The sequence below is a fragment of the Diabrotica undecimpunctata genome, chromosome 5 (assembly GCF_040954645.1).
Source record: "Diabrotica undecimpunctata isolate CICGRU chromosome 5, icDiaUnde3, whole genome shotgun sequence".
NCBI lineage: Eukaryota > Metazoa > Arthropoda > Insecta > Coleoptera > Chrysomelidae > Diabrotica > Diabrotica undecimpunctata.
The window spans coordinates 148342594-148354928 of NC_092807.1; positions in this window are offsets into that span (position 1 = coordinate 148342594).

A 12335-nucleotide genomic window follows, 5' to 3' on the forward strand; every position below is an offset into this window, starting at 1 on the left:
AATCTTGCAATGACCCCTGTAGAAGTTCATAATTATCTCTCAAACCTTGGAATTTGGTGACATATGGCCCTTAAAAAATTTTCGGTATCGCGTCACGTTGTTTTCCTAGATTGCAATAAATCAGAGCTTTGTTTGCCTTCAGTGGAGAACCATCTAAACGAAGCCAAATGTTCGTTTAAAAATTTTTAAATCTTCGTATCTACGAATATGAACATTATTTTCTGCAGAGTTTGTGTGTTTTTTGTTTTGTTTTTTTTTGTTAAGTTAGTTTTAAATAATGAGTAAAGTTTACAGTAGATATATAATAACATCGATAATATACTACATATTGAGTTGTAAGTTATGAACTATAAACTTCTGTATTTCTTATAAACTCTATGTCATCTGTTATATTTTAGAGAACTGATGAAACTTTAGAAATATAAAGCGAAACGTCTTCGATAAACTTATGAAGTAGTTGACTTCTTTTTTTATTTGCCAACCTAAATGACCGATTTTACCTCTAAGGTAAAAAAAACCTTAATTTGGAAAGATCCTTAAAACTCAGTTTTTCAGATTTTTGAAGATTGCGCGATAGTTTTTCGTTGTATTCTTTTTATTCTACTATAATAACATTAGCTGTTTTAGAAGTGCATACTTGAGGCTCATAAGTAATCATATGACTCAGTTACAACACTATCCAAATAAGCCATGTTCTTATTTTTATTCCTGTAGTTTGAATTTCTTTGCTTATTTTCTTTATAGAAATATTTTTCTTCTTCAAAACTGTCTTGAATCTTAATATGTGACAACGATAAGTTCCTTGACTAAGTACGTATATTTTTAGGCAAATAATAAACAATCCTCCAATTTTGAACTTAAAAGAAATATGTTGTTTTCTACAAACGTAGAAGAAGTGATAAACAAAATCAGCAAATGTTCTATATTTGTTACATTTTTATATTGGAACAACCAAATAAAAATATTTGTAGAACAACTGTACTTAGTTTAGATTTGATCAAAAGATACTTGCAATAAGTAGTTTGTAAAGTTGTGGTTTCGATTTATTTAATTGAATGGAGGCTCACCATTTATATCGGTAAAATTAAATTACACATTAAAGACCATACCAGCTTAGTGAAGATAAGGCGATCTAAATTTGTTTCGTTTAATGTTTATGAAGAAACCAGAATCGATTTTAGAAGAATTTCTTCAGATAATGGAATTGATTCCCTTAATTCAACTTTTTCAAGAGTTAGTTTTGTTAAATTTATCAACTGATATGGTATTTCTAGCTCTTTCGTTGCTTTAAATATTTCTCTTGTACTTGCAGAGTCGTAGACTTTTTTGTAATTTATAGATATGTGATGAGTATCTAAAGTAACTGACATTGATACAATATTAATAAAATGAGCGAAATTTTATATATTTTATATAAATTTTATATAGAAAATCAATGTAGAAAATTTCTAAAACCTTACAAAAGTATAAAAAACGAGTTTTAGAAAAACTTAAAAACCGGAGATCAATAAATGTAGGAAACATGATGTTTCAAACATCCAATGATGCTCTTAACCCGCGATCAGTACCGATGTTAGATATTATCTAACATATTTTATGTTTATGGTAGATATTACTTTTCCTTGCCGTATTTGCCGTCTGGTCAGCCATACCCCACTATACTCTGACAAGAAATTTAGGAGGAAGACTCATAAATGTAACTCGATTACTAATTATACTAACATTATGTAGACTCTTTTATTGAAAGTTGAGCTTTGGAATCTGTTTATGACATTCTATTCGTAAAAAGTACTTACTAAATGTTGACATTTAGAATAGTATGCAAGCCATGTTAAAGAAAAACAATACAGGGTGAGTCATAAATATTGGGACATAGACTAAGGACAGGTTATTTGGACCAAAATATGGCTATTGGGCCAAATATGCCTTAATAAAATGTTGCTGAGAAAAAAGATACAGGGTGTTAAAGTTAATTTTTGTTTTTCGTTTTTTGCTAGTGGTTTCCCTATATATATTTATAAATTGCTATCAAAATTGGCACAGAGGCATAATCTTAGACAAGAAGTAGTATTTTATTTACAATTTTACGTTTTGTCATAGAGGGCGCCACGTGGATCATTCCTAATGATCAAATTGAGTCTAAACTTTTTCTGATGAAACTTTTTAGTAATTTTTATTAGAAAATATGACGTAAACATCATTTTTACGTAAACTTGGTACTCTTGTTTAAACATGATAATTTTAACCGTTTTCGATAAAAACGCAGTCGAACTGCTTAGAGTCTTAAAAAAGGATTTCAAATATTATTTCATTTATGAAAAGTATGCTTTGGACTGTCAGATAATTGTTGTTGGTAAATGTCATTTGTAAATTATTTTTGATGTGACAGTGTAGTGTAATGTTGCATTTTTTAAAAGTAATCATTACTTTTTTTGATTGATATGATTTGCGTATACGCACAAGAAAATTTTTGCGGTCGCTCGGCAGCCCGAAGGTATGGAATGTTATACACACCTAATCAAGAAGATGAACTTTTGGTTCGAGTAGATGAAAATCCTGAAATAAGTTCACGACATCTATCAGCAGCAACAGGAGTAAGTCAGTCGTCTATTGTTAGAATTCTAAAAAAAGAGAACCTCCATCCTTATCACTTCACTCCTGTTCAAAATTTACTTCCAACAGATCTTCCACGACGGTTACAGTTTTGCCAACGTATTCTGAATAAACATCGCAATGACAGATACTTTATTAAGAATATTATATTAGACGAGGGGTTTTTAATTGGCGAAATAGTCATTATTGGGAAGAAGAAAACTCGCATGCTATTAAAGCTAGACATTTTCAGCATGATTTTAAATTGAATATTTGGTGTGGCATTATAGGCGACCAACTACTAGGGCCTTATGTTCTTCCTCCGAATTTAAATGGAGATTCTTATTTATTCTTTTTGGAAAATACTTTTAGTGATATTTTAAATGATCTGTCACTGGATGTAAGAAGAAAAATGTGGTTAATGCAGGATGGAGCGCCACCTCATTTTTCATTAGCTGTTAGAAATGATCTTAATGACGTATTTCCTCAACGATGGATTGGCAGAGGCAGTGATTTTCAATGGCCACCAAGAAGTCCTGAGTACAACCCGCTAGATTTTTATTTTTGGGGACAAATGAAGTCCTTAGTTTATGCCAATGAAATTAATACACGAGACGAACTTTGGAGATACATTCAAAATGCAGCTAATCTTATAAGGGGACAGAATAATATTTTTTTAACGTCCGAAAATCCTTTATAAAAAGAATTAGAAAAGGCATAGAAATCGGAGGAGACCATGTAGAACATTTAGTTTGAGTTTTTGTGAGTTCTTTAAGTTAAAGTGTATTTAGTTTTGATTTATCGTCAAAACGGAAACCTTACGTTAGTTGCAACTTTGTTTATTAGTTTGGTATTTGATAGTGGAATTGTAAATAAAATACTATTTCTTGTCTAAGATTATGCCTCTGTGCAAATTTTGATAGCAATTTATAAATATACAGGGAAACTATTAGCAAAAAACGAAAAACAAAAATTAACTTTAACACCCTGTATCTTTTTTCTCAGCAACATTTTATTAAGGCATATTTGACCCAATATCCATATTTTGGTCCAAATATCCTGTCCTTAGTCTATATCCCAATAGTTATGACTCACCCTGTATAGTACATAATTGTAAACTACAAAAAGTCAACACATAATACAACATAATTTGGCATAAATCAAATAATCAGTCAGTACATTTTTAAAAATATAATTAAAAGTTTATTTTGAGTGTTGTCAAAGATATATACCTATTATATCCTAATTTCTAAATTTAATTTATGGATATCTATTTTATGATGCACTAGGTACATATAACAAAAATGATAATAAAACAATACTTCCTTTTCACATTTCTGCTTTCCTGTGGTGATATAATGACCTAGTGTCACATCCTTCGCCGCGCTTCTGTTTTATGACTTTGTTAGTGGTTTTAGAGGAAACCGCTTGTGTTTTATACGAGAATACCCGTAAGTTATTCTAGAATGATATGGGTATGGGGAAGTGTGATTATATTTTTATTTTTTGCTTAATATTTGGGCCTACTGATTACATATAATATATCGTACATGTAATTATCGAAGTAATTACTTTAGACTTTTAAAATTATTGATATTCTAATTATTGTTAATTATACTCTAACCTTATATTATACTGTAATTAATTATACTGTTATCGTTTAAATAAACGATAAAGCTAGAATTCTTTTTTACCATAGTTTTCTAAAGTTCTATGTCTAGCTAAAATTTTTTAAAGACGGAACTTTAATTTCAAAGTTAGATATAACTAATATTATATGAATTATTCAGTCACAAAGAGAAAAACATATGTATTAGATATAAATAATATAGTTAGATATAAATAATATAAATATTACGAATATATGAGATTCTCTCTTTGTCAACCGTTTTCCATCCACTCCTGAATGTAGGTCTCTTCCAATTGCTTCCATCTTTCTCTATCTTGCGCCAATCGAATCCACTGTTTGCCTGCCGCTGTTCTTATGTCATCTACCCATCTTTTTTGAGGTCTTCCCATGCTTCTTGTTGTCGTCCTTGGTCTCCATTCCAGAATTTTCCGTGTCCACCTGTTGTCATTATATCGGGCTACTTGACCTCCCCAGACTTTATTGGCCGTAATATGAAAATTTATTGACCATTGGAGGACCATTGGGTCACATAACCAGAGGAGAAAAATATGAGCTGCTGAGAATTATTATGCAAGGAAGGATCCAAGGAAGAAGAAGCATAGGAAGAAGACGCATCTCCTGGCTGAAAAACCTTAGAGAATGGTTTAACTGTAGTTCACTACAACTTTTCAGAGCAGCAGCCAACAAAGTGACCATAGCCGTTATGATATCCAACCTCCGATAGGAGATGGAACTTTAAGAAGAAGAAGGAGGACCTAACCACTTAATTGGGAGTCACTCATATGGTATAACTGCAGTTCTCTGGAGGACCTAACTTCTGGGAGGCCACACAAGCAGCCCATTGTTGTTATCGATGCCATAAGTATCATTCAAATTTATTTAATTGGCAGAGTTGTTTTTGCCTACTTAAATATTCTGTTTTTATTTTGAATAAATATGATTAGTTAAGTAATTGTTTTATTTGCTATCAGCTCGGGGTTCAGGTTTGGTTCCTAGTTTAGGACAAGACGAACTCACACTTGAGATACTGAGCTAGGCGAAGCATAGACGATAAGCTATTATAATAGTATTTCAATTGTCATTGGTAGTCTTATCGCTACACATCTAGCTCGGCAACCTCTTATATAAGATTAAGTCACAATTATTGGTTGTAATAAAAAATCACATTTTTAATTAACAAATGTTTGACGTTTCGATTTCCACTCGGAAAAATTATTACACAAATTCTGATAAATATAGGGCTAATATAGTAAAAATTCTCTCACTCCCAAAATTAGATTTTTTATAATTTTGTTTACGTTCTAGTCCGGCAACCCCCTCGCCCCACTTCTACCACCAAAAAGGTTAATTTTTTGTTTTTATTTTTATTTTAGGTGGAATGCTGCTACGTCTCTCCACACATATTCTTATTTTTTATTAAGTATTTCTTATTTATTATTTTATTTTATATTTAATTCTTTAATTGACGTGTGACGAAACCACGAGACATCACCGTAATTCTAGGTGATTTTAACTCAAAAATTGGTAAAGGAAAAAGTGGAAAACATGTAGGAGAATACGGACTCGGTAAAAGAAATGAACGAGGTGACAGACTACTTCAATTCTGCCAGGAGAATAACATGATTGTATCTAATACATTCTTCAACTTACCAAAGAGAAGACTTTATACGTGGAAATCACCCCAGGACAATGGCGAAAGAATAATTCGAAACCAGATTGATTTTTTACTGATAAACGAACGATACAGAAACTCCTTAAAATCCGTTAAAGCTTACCCAGGCGCAGATGTCTTTTCAGACCATAACCCTCTAATAGCGCAAATGAGTATTAAACTAAAAATATTGGAGCAGAAAAGAAGAGCAAATCAGATAGATGTCAGTCATTTATGTAACCTGGAGGTAAAAGAGAAACTGCAAAAATGTATTAATAATAATTTCAAAATACTTCATGAAAAAGAAACATCTCAACCAACGAACAACATAGATAAAAAATGGCAAAACGTAAAAATGGCGATAACAGATCCTGTGAAGAAAATTCTGACTAAAGAAAAACCAAAAATAAAGCAAAGGTGGATGACTGATAAGATCCTTCTTCTCATGGACAATCGGAGAATAATGAAAGGAAAAAACGAACAAAGGTATAAACAAATACAGAAAGAAATCAAAATAGAAATCAGAATAGCAAAAGAAGATTTTTATAAAAGAAAATGTGAAGAAATAGAGCAATTGCAGGCAAAACATGATATTTTTAATGTACATAAAAAAGTGAAAGAACTTGCAGGTACACAAAAACGTAAGCAGCCAAATACCCTGTATAATGTCAACGGAATCATAATAACAGAACTAGAAGAACAGTTGAAGACATGGAAAAACTATATTGAAGAACTCTTTGCAGATGATAGACAACAATCTGAGCTAAGTAACATACAAGGAGACGAAGGTCCAGAAATAACGGAAGAAGAAGTAATGTACGCACTAAAAAGAATGAAAAATGGTAAAGCCCCAGGTCCAGATGAAATACCAACGGAAATCCTTAAACTAATAGAAAAAGACTCGATTCACATTTTAGTTGAACTTTTCAATAGCATTTATACATCAGGAAAAATACCACAAGAATGGCTTTTATCCACCTTTGTTACTATACCAAAAAAGATAAATGCCAAACAATGTAGTGATTACCGTACAATCAGTCTGATGAGCCATGTACTGAAAATATTTCTGAAAATTATACACTCTAGAGTACACAGAAAACTGGAAATGGACATCAATAATACCCAGTTTGGATTCCGAAATGGACTTGGAACAAGAGAGGCGTTGTTTGCACTGAACGTTATGTCTCAAAGATGTCTTGACATAAATCAAGATGTATTCATGTGTTTCATAGATTACAACAAGGCCTTTGATAAAGTGCGGCATGATCACCTAATCAGACTCCTGACAGAAAAGAATTTAGATAAACGAGACATCCGACTAATAGCAAATATGTACTACAACCAGAAAGCAGTAGTGAGAGTAAAGAATAATACCACTGAAGAAATTGAAATAAAGCGAGGTGTGAGACAAGGGTGTATACTGTCACCAACCCTGTTTAATCTCTATTCCGAAGACGTAATGAATAGAACACTTTCTGAGCAATCCGTAGGTATTAAAATAAATGGTGTTAGATTAAACAATCTGAGATTTGCCGACGACACCGTTCTGATCGCAGAAACACTTGAAGAGCTACAGACATTGGTGAATAAGATAGCAGACTGCAGCGAAGAATATGGACTATCTTTGAACATAAAGAAAACTAAATTTATGGTAATATCGAAATCAACACAAAATGTCCAAAATTTATATTTACACAATGAAATTATCGATCGAGTTAGCAAATACAAATATTTAGGCACTTTTATAAATGAAGACAACGATAGCTCAGCAGAAATCAAAATAAGAATAGAAAAAGCCAGATCCATATTCACTAAAATGAAGAGAGTGTTCTGCGGAAGAGATTTGAGCCTTGAAATGAAACTTCGCCTGATGAGATGTTACGTACTTTCTGTGCTGTTCTACGGAATGGAGTCATGGACATTGAAAAAGATTGATACCAAAAAATTAGAGGCATTTGAACTGTGGATGTATCGCAGAATCCTGAGAATATCATGGACCGAGAGAGTCACAAATGTCGAGGTCTTGAGAAGAATGAATAAAGAAAAGGAAGTCATATTTACGATCAAAAAACGAAAACTGCAATACTTGGGACACATTACAAGAGGCGAAAGATATGAACTGCTTCGAATAATTATGCAAGGAAAAATAGCAGGAAAAAGGTCCATAGGAAGAAGACGAAACTCCTGGCTAAAGAATCTACGGGAATGGTATAGCTGTAGCAGCAACGAATTGTTTCGGTCAGCAGTTTCGAAAATACGTATAGCCCTGATGATCGCCAACCTTCGGAACGAGGATGGCACTTGAAGAAGAAGAATTGACGTGTGTGTATGTCTTATATACGTAACCATGATACGGCCCTGTGAGACTTAAGTTAAGGGAAGCGAAGCTACGAGACGACACGCTTCTCAGTGGCAGTCTTGTATAGATCAGCGCGATAAACACTTCAGTTTTTTTTTGTGTAAACTTAACTAGGCAACTTTAAGAAAGTGCACTGTGGAAGAAGAAGAAGTGTTAGTTCAACATCACAGGTACCGTAATCTGATTGCATACACACAAAATATTGATATTAATTGATAAATTTTACATACAACTTATTTTCGTATAAAATAATACCAGCACCAAAATAAACAATTATGAACGAGTGTTTCTCTTATATAATTTACATTTGTACAGATGCCCTAAATTTAAACATTTCAAATAATTCATACATATAGTTGAGGCTTTTACAAAACTAGTCTATTTTTTATAGATACGTAGGTTTACTGCACATAACCTAAAAATACAAACATAACATAACAAATACAACAGGCATACAACCACTATAAACGAATCATAAATGAAACGAATACTTTAGTTAGACAGATAAAAAAGGAACAGTGGCAGAGTTTATCAAAACAGATGGAACACGACTTCTACGGAACAGAAAAAGAAATATGGAGAATGATCAGAGATCAAAGAAAAGAGATTAACGAACTAATAAACACGAAACACATTAAGAAGGAAACATGGGTGGACTACTTTTGATCTCTATTTGCTAAAGCTGACGATAATGAACCACCAACATCAGAGGTGACGACAAACGAAGAAATAAATATTGAGGAGGAAGAGGTAAAGAAAGCATTAAGGAAATTAAAAAATAAAAAATCACCAGGAGACGACAGAATACCGAACGAACTCCTAAAGTACGGAGGACCAGATCTGACCAAACAACTATTAAAACTAATCCAAAAAATAATAGAACAAAACAGAATTCCTCAAGAATGGAGATCAAGCATCTTAATACCTCTCTTCAAAAAGGGAGACAAATCGGACCCAAAAAATTACAGATAAATTAATTTATTAAACACAACACTAAAATTAGGAGAATATAAGAAGAACAAGGTTTTAGGTCGGGAAGATCATGCACCGACGCTTTTATAATGAGGCAAGTGCAAGAGAAATCATTAAAATACAACAAACCAGCATAATATCTATGTTTCGTGGACCTTACGAAGGTATTTGACCTTGTTAAATTAAAAGACGTTATCCGCTTACTGTACGCAAGAGAGATAGCTCTAGGAATAATAAAAACGATCGAAAATATCTACCAAAACAACACAAAAAAAGTAAAAGTAGAAGAAGAACCAACTGACCTTATTGAAGCTGGTAATGGTATAAGACAGGGAGATTCCTTAAGTCGTCTATTGTTCAACCTGATTATGGATGAAATAATAAAAAAAGTAAGAACTAAAAAAGGATACCAAATGGGAGAAAAACAACTTATAATAATCTGCTATGGAGACTACGCAATACTACTCTCTCTAAGTGAAGATGATTCACAGCGTATGCTGCACCAACCTAATATAACCGCTAGAAAATATAACATGTTAATTTTCCCAAAAAAGACAAAATGCATGGTTATAACACAAATTTACTAAGATGTATATTGGAGCTGGAAGGTCAGATATTAGAACAAGTGATGGAGTTTAAATATCTAGCCTCGCATTATCTAGCTACGGAAAGCTCGAAACTGAAGTGGAAGATCAAGCGAATAGAGCAAACAGAGCCGCATGCTACCTAAATGAAACAATATAGAAACATAAAAATATCGGGAAAGAAAGGGAAGGCAGAATTTACAAAACAGTCATCAGACCAATAATGACATACGCGGCAGAAACAAGACCTGGCACAGAAAGGACAAAAAGGATGTTAGAAACAGCAGAGATGAAAACACTTAGAAAAATTGATTGTAAGACACTATGAGACAGAGCTAGAAATACAGATATACGACGTAGATGTAAGGTAAGGAACATCAAGAACTGGGTAAGAAATAGAAGAGTAGAATGGAACAATCACATAAGCCGAATGACAACAAATATAGTAGTAAAGACGGCAAGAAACGGTTCTCCAATAGGAAGACGATTAATAGGAAGACCACGAAAACGATGGAACAACAACTTACCGGAGGCACATTAAAAAACAGACAGAGTCATGTCTATAAAAAAGAAGAAGAATAACTTAAAACTCTATTTTTTTTAAACCCGTATTCGCTCTGTGCGTGACTGACGCGACACCTACCACCTTCATCTGACAGTTTTGGACCTACCAATTTTCAGGTTAAACATATGACATTATTGACATATGTTTGACATTGTTAAATACAGGCGAAATTGACAATTATTGATAATTAATTTTTAATTATATTTTTTCAGTTTATGTACAAAATAAATGTAGTATTAAAAAACTGGGTTTCTCAAAATTCATCATAATATATCTTTTTAAGTCCAAACGGAAAAGAAAAGTTAAAAATCTAGTACTGGCAAATCAAGTTTTTCACGTGAAAGAGCATATAATTAAAAACAGTAATAGTAAAAGTTATGATATAAAAGTTAAAGTCATCAGGCACTCTGCAGTTAGCTTGAAGCCTTATAAAATATCATTTAAGGTAAATTATTTAAATATTTCAATTGCATAAAAATGAGGTTACAATACGTGATATTTCCTTTTTCATATTAATAGCACGGATCCATCTTTTTCTTTTCTCTAATTTATATGTAATCTTTGGGAACCTATAAAAACTACACTTTTGTCATATTTCGCCGCTACGTACGCTGGCATCGTTTCAAGGTACCCCTACCATGGTCACGCACGGAGCGAATATCTTTTTTTTGGAGGTAGCTGCTGGTCTATTTTTTTTTTATTTTGTGTCTATGATCAAAAGCTATATCTCTGATTTTTTTCATATTTTTCCGTGTGGTACGCAACTATTTTTTAGGGGTTTGATTTTCTCAATTTTATGTACTTCAAAATAGATCAAGTCAAGGTTTTTTATGGGTTATATGTATAATAAAGTAAAAAATGAGGCCTTTAGAACATTCAAAAATTGGGTGAAATACAAAATTGACAAATCGAAATTGTTGGTAGATATTTAAACATTATAAGGTTTTAGTAGCTTTTATATTCTATTAAATTTAATCGTTGTGACCAGCTATAAGTAACCTTCATTTAGGTGTAAGCTGATAACATGTTTCTGCTATACTATCATATAAAAGCCATAAAAATCGCTACTTCAAATTAAAATAAGTAAAGGAACTTACCTTGCTGCCAAGATATACGCTATCCTCCCGCCTACATTTAAACCTTTTACGATGTAAAATTTATTGGTAATAAAACAATTTTATTGTCTTAGTTTTATTGTTTTAAGTTCTTGTACCTAGTTCCTTGTCAGCAATTCAATGTACTATTTTTTATGTCGGATTGTAATAAAATATTTCTTTGAAGCTCCATAAAAATATTACTTTATTTTGTAAATTTGCGATTTTATTGGTTACATTTTATGGGTCAATTTTATTTCATTTTTTTAATATTGTACTGGATGTCCCTATCAGCTGTTAATAATTTATTCTTATCAATAAACATAAATTTACCAATGTTATCTTATTTACAAGAAGATATACACCAACAGAATCGATAATGCAAATAAGCAAAACTACTTATAGAGTTATAGCTTAATCAAACATTAATTTCTTTGTTACGAGGCACTGCTTTAATTCTAATAAGAGTAGAAACAATCTGTTTCTAAAACTGTTTTCTCGTCGAATGTTTAAGTTAGATATTATTTTAAACGGGATTGAACCACACTTGATTATAATGATACATCAACATGAAACATAAACAGAAAAGAATTCAAGGCAACTATAAGATAATGCAGAAGTCAGAATGGCGATCTATTAACCCACAACAAGCAAAGATGTATTGAATAGATGGGTGGAATACTTTAACCGGGCACTTAATATAGAGGAAGAAGAAGAAACCCTGGAATACGAAAGAGACGAGATAAGTGGAAGACAATAGGAAAGAGGAACCACCAACGATTCTTAAATTTTAAGATGCAGTTAAAAAATCAGAAAATAATGGCATTAGAGCCGCTTATAAAAGAAATATGGATACATAAATCCCTCCCCAATGATTGGAACATTGGA